General features: G+C 36.3%; 1 protein-coding gene and 1 pseudogene across 6 annotated transcripts in view; one reads left to right on the forward strand and one right to left on the reverse strand.

Moving 5' to 3' along the window:
* The window catches only part of TEX11 (testis expressed 11), a 382,097-nt gene that overhangs the window by 180,760 nt on the left and 175,232 nt on the right, over nucleotides 1-26,105 (reverse strand). The gene's annotated exons all lie outside the window — the stretch shown is intronic.
* On the forward strand, nucleotides 19,520-19,837 carry LOC100739590 (cytochrome c pseudogene; annotated as a pseudogene).

A 26,105-nucleotide genomic window follows, 5' to 3' on the forward strand; every position in this document is an offset into this window, starting at 1 on the left:
GTGTAGGTTGCAGACACGGCTCGGATCCTGCGTTGCTGTGGCTCTGGTATAGGCTGGCAGCTACAGCTCCAATTGGACCACTAGCCTGGGAACCTCCATATGCCACAGATGCAGCCCTAGAAAGACAAAAAAAGGCCAAAAAATTTTTTTAAAATTAAATAATGTAAATAATAAAGATAAAGCTGAAATTTCCCTGGACTTCTACCCTGTCCAAGTCACCTTCTCAGAGATAACCACTCCTAAGTATGGTGTTTCTTTTTTAGTCTTTTCTTGATGCATTTACATGTATGTAACATAGTTTTAAAACACATAAATTATATGTATGTTTTACTTCTTTTCCTCTCAATATGTCATACAGATCATTGTACACATATTTACTATATTTTTAACTGCCACAGAGTAATTTACAGTATAGAGATACTGTATTTCTCTTATCTATTCCTCTGTTCATGATATTAAGGATGCTTTCAGTGTTTTCTTATAACAAGCAATGTTCCAGCAAAAATACTTGTAAACATGTTAAATACCACACACACACACACACACACACACACACACACCATGGAGTAAAATTCCTGAGTATGACAACTTTATATTTTGATCTTGTTAATTTGTCCTCCAACAGAATGGGTGCTGAGAAGTTGGCAATCTGGAAACACCAATGCATGCACATAAAAATGTTAATTCCCACCAATAATACCTGATATAAGGAAACTTTAGGTTTTTGCCAATTCAATGACTAGTCAACTACCTTGAATCAGAAGTCTTTGCATAAAGTTCTATTTAATTTTTAGACATTTACCATCACTTTTCTCCTTGTATTCTCTTTCCCCGGTTACAAAAAAAAAAAAAAAAAAAAAAAAAAAAGAGGAAAAAACTCTCCACCTTAATATTAGAAAATAACACTATGAATATAAATATAAAATCATTTAATATAGGTTTCATTATACAGAAATCTATATGAAAGAAAAGCACAAGTGTCAAGTTTGAAATGGCCTTTGCTATCACTGATTTAGAGAAAAATAATAAAAAGTTAACAAAACCATTCTTCCCATGCAAATCCCAAATTTTCTTCTAACATTACAGATGTGGAATATTTACTGACATGATATGAGACACTGTTATTAGATAGAAGACAATGTTTTATTTGCTTTCAGGAAAACTTTATATCCTAGCATAAGGAGAGTTAGTAAAAGGTTAAAAATGTTGAGTATATGTTCTGTGCCAGGTACCGTGCTAAGCAACTTATACACAGTACTTTTTTTAACTTTTATAATGACACCACAAAGTCTATTGCATCCTACTTTTAATAGTTGAGGCTCAAAAAACACATAAAGACAGAATCAAGGTTATATAACCAAAAGTCACATTTAGGATCTGAACCCAGGACTGTTTGACTCCATTGTATCCTACTGACTTTTTTTTGAAAACAATATTCAAGGAGTTCCTGTCGTGGCGCAGTGGTTAACGAATCTGACTAGGAACCATGAGGTTGTGGGTTTGGTCCCTGCCCTTGCTCAGTGGGTTGACGATCTGGCGTTGCCGTGAGCTGTGGTGTAGGTTGCAGACGCGGCTCGGATCCCGCATTGCTGTGGCTCTGGCATAGGCTGGCAGCTACAGCTCTGATTTGACCCCTAGCCTGGGAACCTCCATATGCCGCGGGAGCAGCCCAAAGAAAAAACAAAAAAAAAAAACAAAAAAAAAAATTCAAGGTCACAACAATAACAATGGTAATAGACATGATTCGAAGAAAAATGGTTTAATTCCCACATTGTTTTCATTAATTCAAGTTACTATAAATCATCTTCAACTGACTCCTCTTCCTCCCATGAGAGCTCTGTACAAATTCTAAAGAAATGGACATAATAAAATGCTGACAATTAGGATCTAATAAATTCTATGAAATGCCTCCAGGAATATGCCTTTATCTTTCCTTTGCCCATACTTTTATATTTGGACTTACATTGTTGGCAAGAGTGTAAGGAAGGAACAAAGGATCTACAGAATAGGCAGAAAACAATGAACAAAATGACAATAGGAAGTCTTACCAATCAATAATTATTTTAAATGTAAATGAATGAAATTCTTCAACTGAAAGATACAGAATGACTTAAAAAACAACGAAATCCATAAAGACAAAGGACACTATATAATGATAAAGGGATCAATTAAAAAGAGGACATTACACTCATTAACATATATGCACCCAATAGAGGAGCAGCTAAATATATAAAAGGAAGACTAACTAACAGACATCAAGGGAGAAATTGACAGGAATACAATTTTTTAGAAGGAGACTTTAGTGCCCCTCTGATATCTGTTGACAGATTTCCAGAAAGAAAATCAATAAGGAAACAGACATCCTAAATGATACAATAGAACGGTTGGACTTAATTGATATTTATAGAATACTACATCCCCCCCCCCAAAAAAAAAAACACAAAATACACATCCTTTTCAAGCATGCATGGGACATTCTCTAGAATAGACCACATACTTGGATTAAAAAAAAAAGCCTCAACAAATTTAAGCAGATAAAAATTATTTCAAGCATCATTTCTGACAATAGTATGAAATTAAAATGAACCACAGAAAGAAAAATGGGTAAAAAGATTACATGGAGACTAAACAACACATGACCAAAAAAAATGGGTAAATGAGGAAATCAGAAAGTACATCAAGACAAATCACAATGGAAATACAACCTTACAAAATCTATGAGATGCAGCAAAAGCATTTCTAAGAGGGAAGTTCATAATGACTCAGGACTTCCTCAAGAAAAAAGAAAAATCTCAAACAACCTAATCTACTGCCCAAAAGAATGAGAAAAAGAACAAACAAAATCCAAAGTCAGCAGAAGGACAAAAATAATAAAGATCAAAGAGAAAAAATAGATATCAAAAAAACCTCAAACATAGGAATTCCCTCATAGCTCAGTGGCTTAAGGATCTGGCATTGTCACTACTGTGACTGTGGTTACAGCTGTGGTGCACGTTTGATCCCTGGTCTGGGAACTTCAGTAGGCTGCAAGCTTGGCCAAAGAAAAAAACAACAAGCAAAAACAGAAAAGATCAATAAAATCAAGAGCTAGTCTTTATTTTTTCTCAAAGATAAACAAACTCAATAAACCTCTAGCCAGGCTTGCCAAGAAAAGAGGAAGAATTCAAATAAACAAAATGAGAAACAAAAGAGGATAAATAACAAATACAAAAAATCATGAGATAATACTATGAACAGTTATATGCCAACAAACTGGACAACCTAGAAGAAATGAATAAGTTTCTAGAAACATACAGCCTGTCAAAATTGATTCAAGAAGAAACATGTAATTTGAACAAATCAGTCACTAGAAGTGGAAGAGAATCTACAAACAAATAAACCAAAACCTCCCTGCAAACAAAAATCTAGGACCAGATGGCTTCACTGGGGAATTCTACCAAATATATAAAGAAAAACTTATACCAATCCTTCTGAAACTAGGAGGGGGCACTCTCAAATTCCTTCTATGAAGCTATCATCACCCTCATGCCAAAGCCAAACAAAGGCACTACCAAAAACGAAAATTATATACCAATATCTTTGGTAAATATAGACACAAATATCCTCAACAAAATATTGCTAAACCAAATCCAACAATACATAAAAAGGATCGTATGCTACAATCAAGTTGGATTAATTCCAGGGTCACAAGGGTGGTTCAACATATGCAAATCAATCAATGTGATACACCAAATTAACAAAAGAAAATACAATAACCATATGATCATCTCAATAGATGAAGAAAAAGCATCTGATAAAATTTGCTATCCATTCATGATAAAAACTCTCACCCACCAAAGCAGGTAGGGAGGAAACATATCTCAACATAATAAAAGCCATTGATGACTAACCCATAGTCAATAAAAAACTCAACAGTGTGAAAAGCTGAAAGCCTTCTTGCTAAATTTAGGAACAAGACAAGGATGTCCACTCTCACCACCTCTATTTAAAAACTATTAGAAGTCCTAACCTCAGCCATCAGAAAAGAAAAAGAAATAGACCAACTGAAGAGACCAATCACTAGAAATGAAATTGAATACGTCATAAAAACACTACCTACAAATAAAAGCCCAGGACCAGATGGCTTCATAGGCGAATTCTACCAAACATACAAAGAGGATCTGGTGCCCATTCTCCTTAAACTTTTTCAAACGGTTGAGGAAGAAGGAATACTCACAAAGACATTCTATGATGCCACCATCACCCTAATTCCAAAATCAGACAAAGATACCACCAAAAAAGAAAACTATAGGCCAATATCTTTGATAGATATAGACGCAAAAATTCTCAACAAAATTTTAGCCAATCAAATCCAACAACATATAAAAAAGATCGTACGCCATAACCAGGTGGGGTTCATCCCAGGTTCTCAAGGATGGTTCAACATACACAAATCAATCAACATCATACACCACATTAACAAAAGAAAAGTCAAAAACCAATGATCATCTCAATAGATGCAGAAAAAGCATTTGACAAACTCCAACATCCATTTATGATAAAAACTCTCGCCAAAGTGGGTATAGAGGGAACATTCCTGAACATAATCAAAGCCATTTATGACAAACCCACAGCAAATATAATACTCAATGGAGAAAAATTGAAAGCCTTCTCACTCAAATCTGGAACAAGACAGGGATGCCCATTCTCACCACTGCTCTTCAACATAGTTTTGGAAGTCCTAGCCACAGCACTCAGACAAAGAAAAGAAAAAAAAGGCATCCATATAGGAAGAGAAGAGATCAAACTGTCACTGTATGCAGATGACATGATACTATATACATAGAAAACCCTAAGGACTCAACACAAAAACGGCTTGAACTGATTAACAAATTCAGCAAAGCAGCAGGATATAAGATTGACATTCAGAAATCAGTCCCATTTCTGAATGTAATGAAATATTAGAAAAGGAATTCAAAAATGCAATACCTTTTAAAATTGCACCCCCAAAAAATAAAATACCTGGGAACACACCTGACCAAGGAGGTGAAAGACTTATATGCTGAGAACTATAGACCATTAATCAAGGAAATTAAAGAGGAGTCAAAGAAATGGAAAGATATTCCATGTTCCTGGATTGGGAAAATCAATATTGTAAAAATGGCCATACTACCCAAAGCAGTCTACAGAGTCTATGCAATCCGTACCAAAATACCCATGACATTTTTCCATAGAACTAGAACAAACAATCCCAAACTTTAGATGGAACCACAAAAGACCCAGAATTGCCAAAGCAAACCTGAGGAACAAAAATCAAGCAGGAGGCCTCTCTCTCCCAGACTTCAGGCAATATTATAGAGCCATAGTCATCAAGACAGTGTGGTACTGGTACCAAAACAGACATACAGACCAACGGAACAGAATAGAGAACCCGGAAATAAACCCAGACACCTGTGTTCAATTAATCTTTGACAAAGGAGGCAAGAGCATAAAATAGGAAAAAGACAGTCTTTTCAGTAAGTGGTACTGGGAAAACTGGACAGCTGCATGTAAATCAATGAAACTGAAACACACCCTCATACCATGCACGAAAATAAACTCAAAATGGCTGAAAGACTTAAACGTAAGACAAGACACCATCAAACTCCTAGAAGAGAACATAGGAAAAACATTCTCTGACATCAACCTTATGAATATTACTTCTCAGGTCAGTCTCCCAAAGCAACAGAAACAATAGCAAAAATAAACCAATGGGACCTAATCAAACTGAAAAGCTTTTGCACAGCAAAGGAAACCAAAAAGAAAACAAAAGGTCAACTTACAGAATGGGAGAAAATGGTTTCAAATGATGCAAAGGACAAGGGCTTAATCTCTAGGATATACAAGCAACTTATATAACTCAACAGCAAAAAAGCCAACCACACAATGGAAAAATGGGCAAAAGACCTGAATACACCATTCTCCAAGGAAGATATACAGATGGCCAACAAGCACATGACAAAATGCTCAACATCCCTGATTATTAGAGAAATGCAAATCAAAACTACCACGAGATACCACCTCACACCTGTCAGAATGGCCATCACTAATAAGTCCACAAATAACAAGTGCTGGAGGGGTTGTGGAGAAAAGGGAACCCTCCTGCACTGCTGGTGGGAATGTAAGCTGGTACAGCCACTATGGAGAACAGTATGAAGGTACCTTAGAAATCTACACATAGAACTACCATATGACCCAGCAATCCCACTCTTGGGCATCTATCTGGACAAAACTCTACTTAAAAGAGACACATGCACCCACATGTTCACTGCAGCACTATTCACAAGAGCCAAGACATGGAAACAACCCAAATGTCCATCGACAGATGATTGGATTCGGAAGAGGTGGTATATATACACAATGGAATACTACTCAGCCATAAAAAACAATGACATAATGCCATTTGCAGCAACATGGATGGAACTAAAGACTCTCATACTGAATGAAATAAGTCATAAAGAGAAAGACAAATATCATATGATATCACTTATATCTGGAATCTAATATACAGCACAAATGAACCTTTCCACAGAAAAGAAAGTCATGGATTTGGAAAATAGACTTATGGTTGCCTGGGGGGAGAGGCAGGGAGTGGGATGGATCGGGAGCTTGGGGTTAATGGATGCCAACTATTGCTCTTGGAATGGATTTACAATGAGACCCTGCTGTGTAGCATTGAGAACTATGTCTAGATACTTACATCGCAACACAACAATGGAAGGAAAAAGAATGTATACATGTATGTGTAACTTGGTCCCCATGCTGCACAGTGGGAAAAAAAAAAAAAGAAAAAGAGAAGAAAAAAGAAAAGAAACGGAAAAAAAAGAAATGAAAGATATTCAAATTGGAAGGGATGAGGTATAACTAAACTATGTATACATCATATGGTAATCTGTAGAGAGAACCGTATAGACTGTACATTAAACTATTAGAACTAATAAATGAATTCAGCCAGGTAGTAGAATACAAAATTAGTATACAGAAATCTGTTGTACTGATTTACACTAACAATGAAATATCAGAAAAAGAAAGTTTAAAATTTTTGTTTAAAATCACATAAAAAATACCTGGGAATAAACTTAACCAAGGATGTGAAAGACCTACACACTGAAAACTATAAAACTGATCAAGGAAACTGAAGATGATTCAAAGACATGGAAAGATATCCCACGCTCTTAGGTTGGAAGAACTAATGTCATTAAAATGGCCATGGTACCCAAAGGAATCTATAGATTTAATGTGATTCCTATCAAATTACCCATGATGTTTTTCACACAACTAGAACAAATACTCCTAAAACTTATAATGAACCACAAAAGATCCATAATTGCAAAAGCAATCACAAAGAAAAAGAACAAAGCAGGAGGCAAAACCCTCCCAGATTTCAGACAATATTACAAAGCCACAGTAATCAAAACAGCATGGTATTGACACAAAAACAAACATGAATTAATGGAATAGAATAGAGAGCCTAGAAATAAACCTACACACCTATGGTCAATTAATCTATGACAAAGGAGGTAAAAATATACAGTGAAGAAAAGATAGTCTCTTTAGCAAGTGGTGGTGGGAAAGCTGGAGAGCTACATATAAATCAACGAAATTAGAACATTTCTCACATCACATACAAAAATAAACTCAAAATGGTTTAGTGACCTAAATATAAGACATGATAAAACTCCTAGAAGAGAATATAGGCAAAACATTCTCTGACATAAATCATATCAATATTTTCTTAGATTAGTCTCCCAAAGCAAAAGAAAAGCAAAAATAAAGAAATGGGAACTAATGAAACTTAAAAGCTTTTGCACAGTAAAGAAAATTGACAAAACAAAAAGGCACCCTATGGAATGTGAGAAAATATTTGCAAAGTAGGAGACCAACAAGGAGTTAATATCCAAAATATACAAACAGCTCATACAACTCAATTATAAGACAAACAACTCAATCACAAAATGGGCATAAGACTTAAAATAGGCATTTCTCTAAGATATACTGACGGCCAAAAGGCACATGAAAAGTATCTCAACACTGCTAATTATCAGAGAAATGCAAATCAAAACCACAATGAAGTGTCATTGGTCAGAATGGCTATCATCAAAAAATCTACAAATAACAAATGCTTAACAAGGTATGCAAAAAAGGAACACTCCTACACTGTTAGTGGGAATGTAGATTGGTACAGCCACTATGGAGAACAGTGTGGAAGTTCTCTTAAAAAAAACTAAAAACAGAGCTATCATATGATCCTACAATCCCCATTTCTAGGCATATATCTGGAGAAAACCATAATTTGAAGATACACGTACCCCAATGTTCACTGCAGCACTATTTACAATAGCCAAGACATAGAATCAACCTAAGTGTCCACTGACAGAGGAATGGATAAAGATGCGGTACATGGATACAATGGAATATTACTTGGCCATAAAAAAGAATTAAAAATGCCATTAGCAGAACATGGATGGACCTAGAGATTACCATACTAAGTGAAGTTAGTCAGTGAAAGACAACATCATATGATATCACTTGTATGTGGAATCTGAAAAAAAGAATACAAATGAACTTATTATTAAAATAGAAACAGACTCACAGACTTTGAAAAACTTATCATTACCAAATGAGACAGGTGAGGAGGGGGAGGGATAGATGGGGGGGGTTGGGATTGGCATATACACAGAGGTATATGGAATGATTGGCCAACAGGGACCTGCTGTATAGCACAGAGAATTCTACCCAATATTCTGTGATAATCTATGTGGGAAAAGTATCTGATAGAGAATGGATATGTGTATATGTATAACTGAATTACTTCGCTATACAGCAGAAATTATCACAACCTCGTAAATCAACTATATTCCAATAAAACTTTAAGAAAATAAAACGAAGATGTGGTACATATATACAACGGAATATTATTCAGCCATAAAAAGAATGAAATAATGCCATTTGCAGCAACATGGATGGACCTAGACATTATCATACTAAGTGAAGTAAGCCAGGCAGAAAAAGACAAATATCATATGACATCACTTATATGTGGAATCTAAGAAAAGGATATAAGAAGTCCCCCTGTGGTATAGGGGGTTAAGTATCTGGCATAGTTGCACCTGTGGCACAGGTCACAACTGTGGCACAGGTTGGATTCCTGGCCTGGGAACGTCCACATGCCATGGGTATGGTCACAGAAAAGGATACAAATGAACTTTTATCTTCAAAACAGAAACAGACCCACAGACAAAGAAAACAAACAAGATTACCAAGGAGGAAAAAGTGGGGGAGGGATAAATTAGGAGTTTGGAATTAAAATATATACCTACTACATAAAAAATAGGTAATCAACAAGGGCCTACTGTATAGCACAGGGAACTATACTCAGTATCTTATAATAACCATAATGGAAGAGAATGTAAAAAAGAATATACATTTGTGCCATATATTAGATTCCAGATATAAGTGATATCATATGGTATCTGTCTTTCTGACTTACTTCACTCTGCTGTACAGTAGAAAATTGACAGAACACTGTAAACCAGCTATAATGGAAAAAAATAAAAATCATTAAAAAAGAACACACACACACATATATATATATATAACTGAATCACTTTGCTGTACATCTGAAACTAACACACCACTGTAAATCAACTGTATTTCAATAAAAATTTTAAAAGTATAAAATAAGACAAAAAAGGATTTGGAAGTGCTAATTTACAGAAATTATAGCTTTAGGAGTATATGCACATCAGTAGTACCTTTATGTTTTGTTGAGGATATACGCATCAGCAAATGACATAGTATGCAGAAAAGAATTCATTTCATATAGCAGGTCTGAGAGGTTGCCTATTCTTAGAAAAGCCTATTTACAAAGTTGGTCCTTAGCTGACAACTAGTCACTCAGCTGGTAAATAGTTCCCTACACTGATATAAAACTTTTCCTTAATAATAAGGTTTAACTATGCCTAGACTGTACAAACAATATAGTTTATACCAAACATCTACTTCCCTTTTGAGTGTCTGAAATCCTAGTGTGTGCTAGGTAGAAGTGCCTACATGACCAGTCCCCATTTAAAACCCTGAAGACTGAGAGTTCCCATCGTGGCGCAGCGGAAACGTATCCGACTAGGAACCATGAGGTTGAGGGTTCGATCCCTGATCTCACTCAGTGGGTTAAGGATCTGGCATTGCCATGAGCTGTGGCGTAGGTCACAGACACAGCTCGGATCTGGCGTTGCTGTGGCTCTGGCGTAGGCCGGTGGCTACAGCTCCGATTAGACCCCTAGCCTGAGAACCTCCATATGCCGCGGGTGCAGCCCTAAAAAGGACAAAAGACAAAAAAATAAATAAACCCCTGAGGATTGAGTCTCTAATGAACTTCCTGATAAACAATCAAGTCCACACATGTTGTTACATTTGTTGCTACAGGAATTAAGCATGTCCTGTGCAATTCCACTGGGAGAGAACTCTTAGAGGCTTATGCCTGACTAATGTCCTTCAGACTTTGCCTCGAGTGTCTTTTACCTTTATCTTAATGATTTTGCTTTGTACCCTTTCGTTATAATAAATCTTAGCCATACTTATTACTAAAAAAAACCACAGGAGTTCTCTGGTGGCTCAGTGGGTTAAAGATTCAGCATCATCACTGCTGTGGCTTGGGCCGCTGATGTGGTGCTGGTTCAATCCCTGGCTGTGGAAGTTCCACAGGCCATGGGTGCGGCCAAAAACATACAGTAACCCTAAATGAGTAAACACACACAGTTGCAAAGTACAAGAAGAAAAACTTGGTAGGGCTAAAAGTAAGAATAGACAAATCTCAGAGTTGGAAACTAGTAACACTCTCTTTAAAAAATTCATAGAACTAGGAATTTCTATGGCGCAATTGGTTAAGGAGCTGGCATCATCATTACAGCAGCTGGGGTTGCTGTTGTGGTATGGGTTCAATCCCTGGCCCAAGAACTTCCACATGCCGTGAAAGCAGCAAAAAACCAACACCCCCAAAAAAACCCAAATTTATAGAACTAGACAAAGAACAACTAAGATACATAACAGCTCAACAGCTAATCAATTAACAGTATCTAATTGACATTTATGGAATACTTCATCAAACATTAGCAAAATACACAATCTTTTCAAGTGTCCAGGGACCATACACCGAAATAGGACATATTCTGGGCTATACAACAAACCTTAAGAAACAAACAAAAAAAGTGAAATCATACAGAGTGTGTTCCCTAGCAACATGGATCAAAGAGAAATCAATAACAAAAAGATAATCAAGTTAAAATGAAAATACAATATATCAAATTTTGTGGGATGCAGCTACAGCAGTGCTGAGAGGGAAATTTTTTATCATCAAAGGCTTACATTAGAATAGAAGGAAAGTCTCAAATCAGTAAGCCAAGCTCCCAATAGCAAAAAACCAGAAAAGGAAGGGCAAAATAACTCCAAAGCAAGCAGAAAGAAGTAAATAATAAAGGTAAGAGTAGAAATCAATAAAATTGAAACAGGAAAAAAGAAAAAAATAAATGGGAAATGCCGAGGTGAGTTCTTTAAAAAACTATATGTATAAAAGCGACAAACCTCCAGCAAAACTGAGAAATTAAAAAAAGAGAGAGATCAGACTCAAATTACCAGTATCAGGAATGAAACAGAGGATATTATTACAGACTCTGCATACATCAAAAGGATAATGAGGGAACACTATGAACAATTTCACAGACGAATTTAACAAGCCAGATAAAATGAACAAATTCCCCCCAAAGCAAAAAAACTAACACAACTCACCAGTATAAAACATAATTTGAATAATTTTATAACTATTAGGGAAGTTGAATTCATAATTTTAAAACTTCTGAAAAGAAGTTCCAGGCTGAAATATTTTCACTGAAGAATTCTACCAAGTGTTTAAAGAAGAATTAAAACCACTTCTACATCTTCCAGAAATAGGAGTGAACACTTCCCAATTAATGTTATCAAGACAGTATTACCCTGATAATGTCAGAAAAAAGCAGTACACAGTAAGAAAATTATAGACCAATACCCCTCAAGAATACAGATGCAAAGACCCTTAACATAATACCAACTAATGTAAATAAAAAATATATCTAAAGAAAAAACAACATGACCAAGAATATTTATTTTAGGAGTCCAAGAAAGATTCAATATTTGAAAAATAATCACTGCAATTCACCATATTAAACTGAAGAAGAAAGATCACATGGTCATATCAACTGATACAGAAGTAGTATTTGACAAAACTTAACGCCCTTTCATGATTAAAAAAAAAACACTCAAAAAGGTATGCATAGAGAGCCACCTCTTCAATTTGATAAAGAACATCTACAACAAATCTACAGCTATACTGATACTTAAAAATCTACCCGGGGAGTTCCCTGCTGGTCTAGTGGTTAGGATTCAGTGCTTTCACCACTGTGGCCCAGGTTCATTCCCTAGTCTGGGAACTGAGATCCCACATCAAGCCACTGCACACATGGCCAAAAAAAAAAAAAAAAAAAAAAAAGTCTACCCAACAAGAGCAGAGTATACCTTCTTCTCAGCTGCACACCGAACATTTACCAAAATAGATTCTAGGCTATAACACAAGTCTTTTTTTTCTTTTTAGGGCCACGTCTGTGGCATATGGAGGTTCCTGGGCTAGGGGTTGAATCAGAGCTGCAGCTGCAGGCCTACACCATAGCCACAGCAACACTGGATCAGAGCTGCATCTGTGACCTATGCCACAGCTTGTGGCAACACTGGATCCTTAACCCACTGAGCAAGGCCAGGGATTGAACCCACATCCTCATGTACACTATGTCGGATTCTTAGCTTGCTGAGCCACAACAGGAACTCCAATACAAGTCCTAGTAAATTTTTTTAAAAACTCAAACTATAGGAAATATGTTCTCTGACCGCACAGAATTGAATTAGAAATCAATAATAACAGAAAGATTTTTTTGGAAAAATGCCCAAATGTCTGGAAAATAAATAACACACTTCTAAATAACCCATAGGCTAAATAAGAAAATCAAAGGGAAAACTTGAATGTTTTTTGAGCCGAACAAAAATGAAAACAACATTTAAAATTTGTTGGATGCTGCTAAAGTAGTACTTCATAGAAAATTAAAATTCTTACAGAAAAAGAGAAAGGTCTCAAATCAATGATACCATCTTCTACCTTAAGGAACTCTTAGAACAAGAGTAAACATAGCCCAAAGTAAGCATGATAAATTTCAAAGAAAAATCAATGGAGAAGAAAATAGAAAAATCAATGAAACAAAAATCTAGTTCCTTGGGAAGATCAGCTAAATTTATAAATCTCTCTATAGAGTGATCAGGGAAAAATGAGAGAAGATACAAATTACCAATATCAAGAACAAGAGTTGACATCACTACAAATTTTTACAAATGTTAAAAGGTTAGTAAGGGAATATTATGAACAACTTTCTAACAATATATCTGACAACTCCAATGAAACAAATTACTTGAAAGACTGAAATGACCAAAGTTCACACTAGAGGAAATAGATAACTTGAATAGTGTTATATCTATTAAAGAAATTGAGAATGTAGTTAAAAAACTTGCCACCAAGGAAACTTCCAAGCCCAGTTTTACTGTTTAATTCTACCAAATCTTTAAGGAAGAAATTGTACCAGTTTAGCATAAACCCTCTCAGAAAATTGAAAGGGAGATTATACATCTCAACTTATTCTATCAAGTCGGAATTATCCTAATATGAAGCCCAGATACAGAAATTACAAGAAAATAAAACTACTAACCAATATCCCTCTTGAACATACATGCAAAAATTCTAAACAAAATGTTACCAAGTCAAATTCAACAATATACAAAAAGTGTAGAAGGGTAACAGGGACCTACTGTATAGCACAGAGAAATTTATTCAGTATTATGTGGTAACCTATATGGGAAAAGAACCTGAAAAGGATTCTTTTCATATGCATATGTATATGAATAACTGATTTACTCTTCTGTATGCCTGAAATCAACACAATTTTGTAAGTCAACTATATTTCAATAATTGTTTTTTAAAAAGTACAATACATCATGACAAAGTGAGATTTATCCCAAGAATGCATAGACATACAAAAATTAAGTCAAATGGATCACAGACCGAAATGTAAAACCTAGAACCAAAAAATGGAGTTTTCTGGTAGCTCAGCAGGTTAAGGATCAGGTTTTGTCACTGCTCTGGCTCTGGTTATTCCTGTGGCTTGAGTTCGATCCTTGGCCCAGGATCTTCCATATGCCACCCGCACAGCCAAAATAAAAACAAAAACCTAGAACCAAAAATGTAATAGGGAAGAACAAATCTGACTCCCTATTAGATGTGTTTCTTTTACTTTAATGTTTCTTTTACTTTAATGTTTCTTTTACTTTAACCTCTGTATTCTATTGCTTTTGCTTCCTGTTAAGAATGTTGCCTATAGCCTGAAATATACAGGATTGCCCTTTCTCAAGGCTCTGACCTTTAAGGATATAATACTTTCCCATTCACATAGAGATAAAAAGTTGTAGAATAGAGAATAACATTTGTCTTGTTGTTTACAGGAACATCATGACCTGATCTATGTGGACAGCTGGAAAACAAAGGATTGCTAAACCAAGAAGTTTCCAACAACCAACCATGCCCCTCCCTCACTTTGCCTTTAAAAATGCTTTGCTGAACCCTTCTGAGGTTCAGAGTTTGAGGGGGCATAAGACCCCTGTTCTCCTTGCATGGTCCTGCAATAAAACTTTCTCTGCTCCAAACTGACATTTCAGTTTGGCCTCACTGCACCACTGGGCACATGAGCTTGAGCTGGGTAACAAAAACACTTCTAATAGAAAACATAAGAGATATTATTTGTGACCTGGGTTAGGCAAAGGTTTCTTTGATATGACACCAAATATATGATCCATATGAGAAAAAATTGACAAACTAGACTTCATCAAATTAAAAACTTCTGTTCTTCCAAAAACTCTGTTAAGAGAATGCAAATTCAAATCATAGACTGGCAGGAAATATTTGTAAATTATCCATCAGAGGTCCTGATCATAGAATAAAGAACTTTCTAACTCAACATTAAGAAAACAACCCAATTTTTAAAAAATGGATGAAAGATTTGACTAGACACCTCACAAGAAAGGATACACAGATGACAAATAAGCATATGAAAATAGTCTCAACATTATCAGTCATTACAAAAATGTAAATTAAAGCAAAAACAAGATGCCACTCCACACTGATTAAAATTTAAAAGGCTTGGAGTTCCCATCGTGGCTCAGTGGTTAACAAATCTGACTAGGAACCATGCGTGTTTGATCCCTGGCCTTGCTCAGTGGGTTAAGGATCCGGCGTTGCCATGAGCTGTGGTGTAGGTTGCAGATGTGGCTCGGATCCTGCATTGCTGTGGCTGTGGCATAGGCTGGTGGCTACAGTTCCAATTAGACCCCTAGCTTGGGAACCTCCATATGCCACAGGTGCGGCCCTAGAAAAGACAAAAAGACAAAAAAAATAAAAATAAAAGGCTGACCATTCTAGGTGTGGGTCAAAGTGTAGAAGAATCGAAACTCTCATACTGGTAGAAATGTAAAACTCTACAATTACTTTAGAAAGCAGCCTGGCAACTTCTTAAGAAGTTAAATGCATATCTACCATCCAAACCAGCCATTTCACTTCTAGGTATTTAGCAAGAAAAATGAAAACATATGTCCATGGAAAGACATGCACATGAATGTTCATAGTAATTTTATTTGTAATAGCCCCACACTGGAAATAACCAAAATGTCCACCAACAAATGGATATTTAGTTTGTTTCCATGTCTTGAGGTTGGTAAATGCAGACTGTTACATTTGGAATGGATGGGCCATGGGGTCCTGCTGTACAGCAGAGGGAACTTTATCTAGTCTCTTGGGTAAGAACCTGATGGAAAAAACAAAACAAAAATGGGTGTGTACAGGTGGCCGGGTCACTTTGCTATACTAAAGGAATACTGTAAATCAACTATACTGTAATGAAATACTACAGAAACTAAAGAAAAACTGTAAATCAACTATACTGTAATGAAACTTTTTTAAAAAAAACCAAGTGAATGGATAAATAAATTGTAGCATATACATACAATGGAAGACTATTCAGCAATAAAAAGATAATGAACTACTGATAGATGTAAAAACATGGATGGGCATAAGCTAATGATGCTGAGTTAAAGAAATCAGACTAAAAAGAATAAATACTCTGATTCTATATATGTAAAATTCCAGAAAATTCAAACTAATCTATAGTAACATTAAGTGATTGATGAATGATCAATGGTTACCTAATGAAGGGAAGGTAGGGGGGATTATAAAAGGTCATGAGGAACTTTTATTTTAGGGGGTGATAACTATGTTCATTACCCTGATTGTGATTATGGGTTCATAACTGCATGTATACACAATACATATATGTACATGTACATACATGTGTGTTGTGTTTATAAACATTTGTGAAAACATGTCCACAACACATATGAACATATTGTAAGTACATATATACATATATGTGTGTAACACATATAATTTATGTTAAAACTTATCAAATTGTATACTTATTTTAAATATATGCATTGCATAACTGCAAGAGGTAAATGAGAAGGCTAACTAGAACCGTCATTATCAACTCAGTGCCACCTTGCATAGTGTTAGATATCTAAGGAATGTACTAAGTACTCATTTACAGATTGTATCAGAATTTCTGATCCTTGGAGTTACCATTGTGGTGCAGCAGAAATGAACCTAACTAGGAACCATGAGGTTGCGGGTTCGATCCCTGGCCTTGCTCAGTGGGTTGAGGATCCGATGTTGCCATGAGCTGTGATGTCGGTTGCAGACGCAGCTCGGATTAGGCGTTGCTGTGGCTGTGACATAAGCCAGCAGCAACAGCTCTGAATGGACTCTTAGCCTGGGAACCTCCATATGCCATGGGTGTGGTCCTAAAAAGACAAAAAAGACAAAAAATAATAATAATTTCTGCTCCTTGAAGTTAGTTTCATAGAAAACAAAGGGTATATTTGCCCAATATGTGTGAATTTGCTATGTGTAGAAATGTAGAGATGTAAATAACTTATTCCCTAACAGATTAAGAACTACAAATTATTATAATGCTAGTAGGCATATAGACATCACTGATCTGGTTTGATAATAACAATCATTTTCCATTTAAGGGTATAAATACTCTGCTTTTCACTGAACCCTAATATTAGGCTACATTTGAAGAACCTGGCTTTGGTTACAACTATTTGCTTTATAGTTGCTAAATCAATTTTAGTATCTATCTGGTTGATCTGCCATTATAGAGCTCCCCAAATGTGTAACTTTACCATAATGATATGTATCCTTTAAAGTAATCTGTGTATGTGTTATGTGTCCACCCTATTTATGGCTATCAAACTTTAGCTTAAAAAATAGCTGTTGAATGAGAATCCTGCAACCATAGAATTAGAACTGAAAGGAGCCTTCTATCACTTCCTCATTTATAGAAGCAACAAAGATGTTGTGTTAATTTTATATTGCTGCTGCAACAAATAACCACAAAGTTATCAGGTTTAAAACACCCATTTATTATTTCACAATTCCATGGGTCAGAAACCCAGGCAGTCTTGCCTAGGAATTGCGTTTAGGGTCCCACAGGCCTAAGTCAAAGTATTGACAAGCCTGGGCGCTTATATGGGGGCTCTAGAGAAGAATCTGCTTCTAGGTTTATTCAGGTTATTGGCAGAATGAATTGAAATTGAAATTCTGTAAGGTTGTAGGACTGAGGTCCCATTTCTTTGTTGGCCTTTGGCTGGGATTTGTTCTTAGATCCTAGAGGCTACCTGCAATCCTTGGCTCACAGCCCACTCTTTTCTTCAGAGCCAGCAATGGTGTGCTGAATACTCTCATGCTTTGAATCTAGTAGACTTCATCTTCTGCATACCTCTTTTGCATTTAACAGTGCATGTGGTAATATTGGGCCCACTCAGATAATCCAGGATAACCTCCCTATGCTTAGTCTCTTTTACCATGTAAAGTAATATATTCATGGTCCCAGGCATTAGGGTGTAGAGGCTCCTCAGAAGCCATTATTCTGCTTTTCACAGGCCCTGAGAAGTGAAACGACTTGTCTAAGGTCTCTTTCTAATACATCATATGTTGCCTCTTGCTGACATATACTCATTGCTCATGTAAAATAGCATTTCAGCAATCATCACTTTAACACCTATAAATGGGCTCAGTGTTAGTAAAATTATCCTGCAGTTTACTCTTAGGCATAGCTCAAAAGTGACGATCATAAACCAAGGAATATACGCGACCTCGAGCACCTAGTAAAAACAAGGAAACTGACTTTCCCCTATAGATTTAAACCTTGATTTTAGACTAATGAGACCTATGTTTGACTTCTAACCTCCAGAACTGTAAGATAATAAATTTGTATTATTTTAAGCCAAAAAAAGTGATGCTCATAAAATTGCTTAAGAAGCTAAATGCAGCATCTCATTCATGTCCAGGAGTACTAGCCTTACATGAAATGGTGAGCATGAATTCTATTCTGTAGACACACTGCTCAACTTGGAATGACAAACTATACTAGTTCTAATACTTTTTCAGACATAATAATAGCCAATATCAAAACTGAATGCTTATTATGTGCCAGGAATCGCACATGAATTAATTTTACTTAATCCTCAGACATCCCTGAGAGATAAATACTATTAATGGATAGTAAACATAAGCACAGAGACTTAAAACAACTTGCACAAGGTTAAGCCATCTGCAAAGTGGAGGAACCAGGACTTGAATCCACGTAATCTGACTCTGGAATCCATATGATTAACCATCATTCTATACTGAATGGACCTTGAGTACTAGGAAAATATACTGTCAGTGGTCATAACCTTTGAAGAATTTCTATAATTTAAAACAAATACAATTGGACTGATGGAAAATCAAGAGGGGAGAATCCTGAAACCAAACAGAAGCATAAAAGGAAGCTTTTAGAGAAATAAGCAGCTAGTTCATCCTATTAAAAAAATAAAGCCTAGGAAACCCCCAAATCGGAAATTAGTAGGGGATAGAATCAATTATACTTCAATTTAAGAAAAAATTAGTAAAGGAGAATAGAGTGGGACATCCTGCTTGCGAGTGGCCACTTCTCTGTTGAGCTTGGCGAAAGAATGATTTAAAAATAGGTGATGTTGGAGTTCCCGTCGTGGCGCAGTGGTTAACGAATCCGACTAGGAACCATGAGGTTGCGGGTTCGGTCCCTGCCCTTGCTCAGTGGGTTAACGATCCGGCATTGCCGTGAGCTGTGGTGTAGGTTGCAGACGCGGCTCGGATCCCGCGTTGCTGTGGCTCTGGCGTAGGCCGGTGGCTACAGCTCCGATTCAACCCCTAGCCTGGGAACCTCCATATGCCACGGGAGCGGCCCAAGAAATAGCAACAACAACAGCAAAAAGACAAAAGACCAAAAAAAAAAAAAAAATAGGTGATGTTGAGAAGGGCAAGAAGATTTTTATTCTGAAGTGTGCCCAGTGCCATACTGTAGAAAAGGGAGGCAAGCACAAGACTGGTCCAAACCTCCATGGTCTGTTTGGGCAGAAGACAGGTCAGGCTCCTGGATTCACTTACACTGATGCCAACAAGAACAAAGGTATCACCTGGGGAGAGGAGACACTGATGGAGTACTTGGAGAATCCCAAGAAGTATATCCCTGGAACAAAAATTATCTTTGCTGGCATTAAGAAGAAACGAGAAAGAGAAGACTTGGTAGTTTATCTCAAAAAAGCTACTAATGAATAATACTTGGCCACCGCCTCATTTATTACAAAACTGAAATGTCCCATGACTGCTATATGTGTACCATATTTAAACTGATCTCATACACTGGAATTCAGATCATCCATGGCTGATGGAATGTTTCTGTTGGACAGTCCTGATTTAAATAAGGTTGGTTTGTGGCTAAATGAATATGGTCAGCTTTTTGAATTTTAGTAATAATTCTAGTTCAACAAGTACTACCACTGTTTTTTCCCTTCTAAAGAAATGATTAAATTTGAGGAGTTCTCGTTGTGGTGCAGTAGAAACGAATCCGACTAGGAACCATGAGGTTGCAAGTTCAATCCCTGGCCTCGCTCAGTGGGTTAAGGATCTGGCATTGCCATGAGCTGTGGTGTAGGTCGCAGACACGGCTCAGATCTGGCGTTGTGGCTGTGGTGTAGGCCAGCAGCTGTAGCTCTGATTTGACCCCTTGCTTGGGAACCTACATATGCAGCCCTAAAAAGCAAAAAATAAATAAATAAATACATAATAATAAAAGAGATGATTAAGTTTGAATATGGAGTGTTAAACTTTTCAGGAAGATGGTGAATACCTTCTAAAAACCTATAGGAGATTGGTTTTATATTTAGATTTCTATAACTGGTTATATTAATATATTTAAATATATATTAAATATATTTAAGACAGTAAATCGCTTCACTGTCTCATAGAACAGAGCAAGATTCACCTGTGTTTCAAGTAGTGTTCACTAGCCTGTTAAGGTAAGAGCTAAACTGACAATGTTGTCTTTATCTTTTTGTCTTAACTATGCCAATTTCATTAAAATTCTCTATCTAAAATACTACCTTTTACCTATTCAAAGACATTTTAGTGTGGTTTATGTACAACATCAAATAAAGAATATTAGCATTTCTCATATTTTATAGATGATCTTTAAGATCAGATGCTTTTATTTATTTATTTATTTATTTATTTTTGTCTTTTTGTCTTTTCTAGGGCTGCACCCAGGGCACACGGAGGTTCCCACGCTAGGGGTCTTAATCAGAGCTATAGCTGCTGGCCTACACCAGAGCCACAGCAATGGGGGATCCGAGCTGCGTCTGTGACCTACACCACAGCTCACGGCAACACTGGATCCTTAACCCACTGAGCAAGGCCAGGGATCGAACCGGCAACCTCATGGTTCCTAGTTGGATTCGTTAACCACTGAGCCACGACGGGAATTCCAAGATAAGATGCTTTTAAAATTCAGTGTGACAAGATACATTAGCAGACTTTGCCTGTGAATTCTTTACAAAGTCAGACTGTTATTAATTCCAGATTGTCTTTTAAATAGGTATTCAAAAACACAACTGTAGAACTACTGAATATGTATGATTGGTAATAGCGCTTTTGCCAACTCACCGGAAGGTTTGAAGTACAGGAGCTATACCTGTCAGCACAGATTTGTAAATTATCTGATAATGAGGCTTAAGAATTAAAAACAAAATCACAGATCAAAAAAAAGGAGATAGGAATAAACAGTGATAGCAATAGAGGAAATGCAAAAACTAATCCAATCCCCTACTGTGTACACAAGGAGTAGAGGCCATTGATGTTTGACTCCAGGCTACTGCTGTCAAACAACTTTCTAAATGATGTAAGGGATAAATTATTCTCTCAGCTGGAGAATAAGGGACAAAAAGATTGCAGACATGAGGAAAGGGATGGGGAAGAGGAAAATCAATCGGCACTGTAGTGATAACCCTCATCTGGCAAGAGAATGCATTTTCTACCTCCCAAATCAAGGTAGGAGTAGGGGCTAGTGTCCCTAGCCCACTCTAATTATAGTTTCTAACATTGTTGTCCCAATGAATTATGCTTCCTGGTATTCATGCCTTAGTGTAGTCCTCTCACTTTATGACTCGCTTTAACATTGCAGGACTTCTGATACTAAGACAGAACTGTGATTTGAACCACTAAGTTTTAAGGTGGTTTGTTACATAGCAATAGATAACTGAAAGACCCATACATTCTGAAAAAAAAAAAAAAATCCCATCTGTCCACATGGTAATCACCAGCAGCTAGTCATATCACTCAAGGGGGGAGTCTGCCGAGGGCTATCAAAGCATGAAACCACACAATTACTGGAAGTAGATTTTTCTTTTAAAAATATAAAAAAGAATCAAGAACATCTGAAGAAATCAATCATCTAAAGAAAGCAGTCTTAAAGAGAAGCATCAAAGTAAAGTGACTCATGAGGACAGAATGTGTAGAAAACAAAACAAAGCTCTAAAATGTTTGTTACCATGCATTGGATCATACAGTAATTATATTTTTAATTTTTGGAGGAACTTCCATGCTGTTTTCCATATTGGCTGAACATATTTACACTACCACCAATAGTGTACAAGAGTTCCTTTTTCTTCACATCCTCACCAACACTTGTTATTTCTTGTCTTCTTGAAGACAGCCACTCTAACTAACAGGTGTGAGGTGATATCTACTTGTGGATTTGATTTGCATTTCCCTTATGATTAGTGATGTTGAGCATCTTTTCATGTACCTGTTGGTTATTTGAATGTTTTCTTTGGAAAAATGTCTACTCAGAGCCTTTACCCATTTTTATTTATTTTTTAAAATATGATATTTATTTTTTTCCATTATAGCTGGTTTACAGTGTTCTGTCAATTTTCTACTGTACAGCACGGTGACCCAGTTACACATAAATGTATACATTCTTTTTTCTCACATTGTCATGCTCCATCATAAGTGACCATAGTTCTCAGTGCTACACAGCTGGATCTCATTGTTAATCCCTTCCAAAGGCAATAGTCTGCACCTGCATGTTCACTGAAGCACTATTCACAATAGCCAAGACATGGAAGCAACCTAAATGTCCATTGACAGATGACTGGATTAGAAAGACGTGATACATATGCACAATGGAATACTGCTCAGCCATAAAAAAGAACAAAATAATGCCATTTGCAGCAACATGGATGGAACTAGAGACTCTCAACCTGAGTGAAGTAAGTCGGAAAGAGAAAGACAAGTACTTTACCCATTTTTAAATCATTTTTTCCCTACTGAATTGCATGAGTTCTTTGTATATCTTGGATACTAAACCCTTATCAGATATATGGTTTCCAAATAACATCTCTCATTCTATATTGCCTTTTCATTTTGTTGATTGTTTCTTTTGATGTGCAGAAGCTTTTTTGTTGGATAGTCCCATTTGTGGATTTTTGCTTTTGTTGTTTATGCTCTGGCTGTCATATTTAAAAAAAAAATAATTGCCAAGAACAATGTCAAGGAGCATCTTCCCTATGTTTTCTTCTAGGAGTTTTATAGTAGCAGGTCTTGTTAAAAGTCTTTAACCCATTTCAAGTTAATATTTTTGAGTGGTATACGGTAGGGATCCAATTTCACTTTTATGCATGGGATTATTCAGTTTTCCCAATACTATTTCTTGAAGAACCTTTCCCCATTGAGTGTTCCTGGTTCCCTTGTCAAATATTAGTTGACTGTGCATTCAGCGGTTTATGTCTGGGCTCTCTATTCTGTGCCACTGGACTACATGTCTAATTTTATACCAGCATTATACCATTTTGGTTACTAGAGCTTGGTAATAGAGTTTGATTTCAGTAAGTGTGGTGCCTCCAGCTTTGTACTTCTTTTTCAGCTTTGACTATTTGAGGTCTTTTGTGGTTCCACACAAACATGAGAATTGTTTTCTTTATTTCCATTTTTAAAATGCCACTGGAATCTTGATAGGGACTGTATTGAATCTATAGATTACTGTGGGTAGTTGGACATTTTAACAATATTAATTCCTCTGATTCATGAACATCAGATATTTTTTCCTTCATTTATATATTCTTTAATTTCTTTCATCAAAGCCTTATAGTTTTCATTGTACATATCTTTCATTTCTTTGGTAAAATTTATCCCTAATTATTTTGTTTTTTTTTTTAAATTGAGGTAACAGTGGTTTATAACATTATGTAAGTTTCATGTGTACAACATTATAACTCGATTCCGTATGTATACACTACAGTGTGCTCACCACTAAACATCTGGTTTCCATTTTCACCATGCAAGTGACCCCCTTTATACATTTTGCCATCCTCCCACACCCCTTCCCCTTTGGTAACCAACAATCTGTTCTACGTATCTATGCGCTTGTTTTTGTCTCTTTTTTTTTTCATTGTTTAATATTGCACATATGAGCGAAATCATACAGTATTTGTCTTTCTCCATCTAATTTATTTTACTTTGCATAATACCCTCAAGGTTCATCCATGTTGTCACACATGGTAAGATTTCATTTTTTTTTCTAGCTGAGTAGTATCTCATTGTATATACACATCATATCTTCTTTATCCATTTATCCATCAATGGGTACTTATTTTCATATCTTGACTATTGTAAATAATGCTACAATGAATACAGGGGTGAATATTTCTTTTTAAAATAGTGTTTTTGTGTTCTTTAGATAAATTATTAAAAATGGAACAGTTGAGTAATATGGTAGTTCTATCCTTTTTTAAATTTAATTTTAATTTTTTTTGAAGGCTGCACCCACGGCATAATAGGTTCCCAGGCTAGGGGTCGAATCGTAGTTGTAGCCACCAGCCTACATTACAGCCACAGCAACACCAGATTTGAGCCACATCTGCAACCTACACCACAGCTCACGGCAATGCTGAATCCTTAACCCATTGAATCTGCATCCGCATGGTTACTAGTCAGGTTTGTTTCTGCTGAGCCGTGATGTGAACTCCAGTAGTTCTACTTTTAATTTTTTGAGGGACTTCCATACTTTTTCCATAGAGGTTGCACCACTTTATAATCCCACCAACAGCAAATTCTTATTCCCTTTTCTCCAGATCATTTCCAACACTTGATTTGTCTTGTCTTTTATATACATATATACAGATATATACACATATATGTATAAAGTGGCTATTCTAATGGATATGAAGTGATAGCTCATTGTGGAGGTTTTTTTAGCCACACCCACAGCATGAGGAAGTTCCCAGACCAGGGATCAAACTCATGCCACAGCAGTAACCAGGGTCACAGCAATGACAACACTGGATCTTGAACCTGCTGAAATACCAGGTAACCCCTCGTTGTGGTTTTGGTTTGCATTCCTTAATAATTAATAATATTGAACATCTTTCTCCTGTGCTCACAGGCCATCTGTATTTTTTTTTTTTTTGGAAAAACATCTATTTAGCTCTTTTGCCCATTTAAAAAATAGAGTTGTTTTTGTTGTCGAGTTGTATGAGTTCTTTACATGTGTTGAATAGTAACCCCTTATCAAATATATGATTTGCAAATATCTTCTCACTTTTGGCAGGTTTTTTCATTTTGTTGATGATTTCCTTTGCTCTGCAGAAGCTTTTCAGTTTGATATAGTCTCACTAGTTTTTTCCTTGCTTTTGTTTCCCTTGCCTGAGAAGACATATCCAAAAGGATATTGCTAAAATCAGTGTGAAAAGAACATATTGCTTAATTTTTCTTTTATGAGTTTTATGGTTTCAGGTCTTATATTCAAGTTTAATCCATTTTGAGTTAAGTTTTGTGTATGGTTTAACATAGTTTCACTCATTTGCATGAGCCTGTCCAGTTTTTGAATACCACTGATTGAAGAGACTTTCTCCAATATAGGTTCTTGTTTCCTTTGCTATAAATTAGTTGTCCATATATATATATGCATGTCTATTTCTGGGCTTTCAGTTCTGTCCTATTGATCTGTTTGTTTCTTTTTTCTGCCAATACTATGCTGTTTTGATTACTATGAAATTATACTACAGCTTTTTTTTTTTTTTTTTTTTTTGGTCTCAGAAACTGCTCTGGCTATTTGGGGTCTTTTGTAGTTCTATGCAAATTAAAAACTTTTTCTGTTCTATTTCTGTGAAAAACGTTATTGAATTTTTGATAGTGATTACACTGAATCCTGCAGACAGCTTTTGTTGTTGTTGTTGTTGTTGTTGTTGTTGTTGTTGTTGTTGTAGTTGTTGTTTCTATTTCTTGGGCTGCTCCCGCGGCATATGGAGGTTCCCAGGCTAGGGGATGAATCGGAGCTGCAGCCACCGGCCTACGCCAGAGCCACAGCAACGCGGGATCCGAGCCGCGTCTGCAACCTACACCACAGCTCACGGCAACGCCGGATCGTTAACCCACTGAGCAAGGGCAGGGATGGAACCTGCAACCTCATGGTTCCTAGTTGGATTCGTTAACCACTGCGCCACGACAGGAACTCCCAGACTGCTTTTTATAATATGGACATTTTAACAAT

Source organism: Sus scrofa, chromosome X (genome assembly GCF_054392235.1).
Source record: "Sus scrofa isolate SSC_HxYL_T2T_F1_AM1 chromosome X, Sscrofa_HxYL_maternal_Yorkshire_Landrace_v2.0, whole genome shotgun sequence".
NCBI lineage: Eukaryota > Metazoa > Chordata > Mammalia > Artiodactyla > Suidae > Sus > Sus scrofa.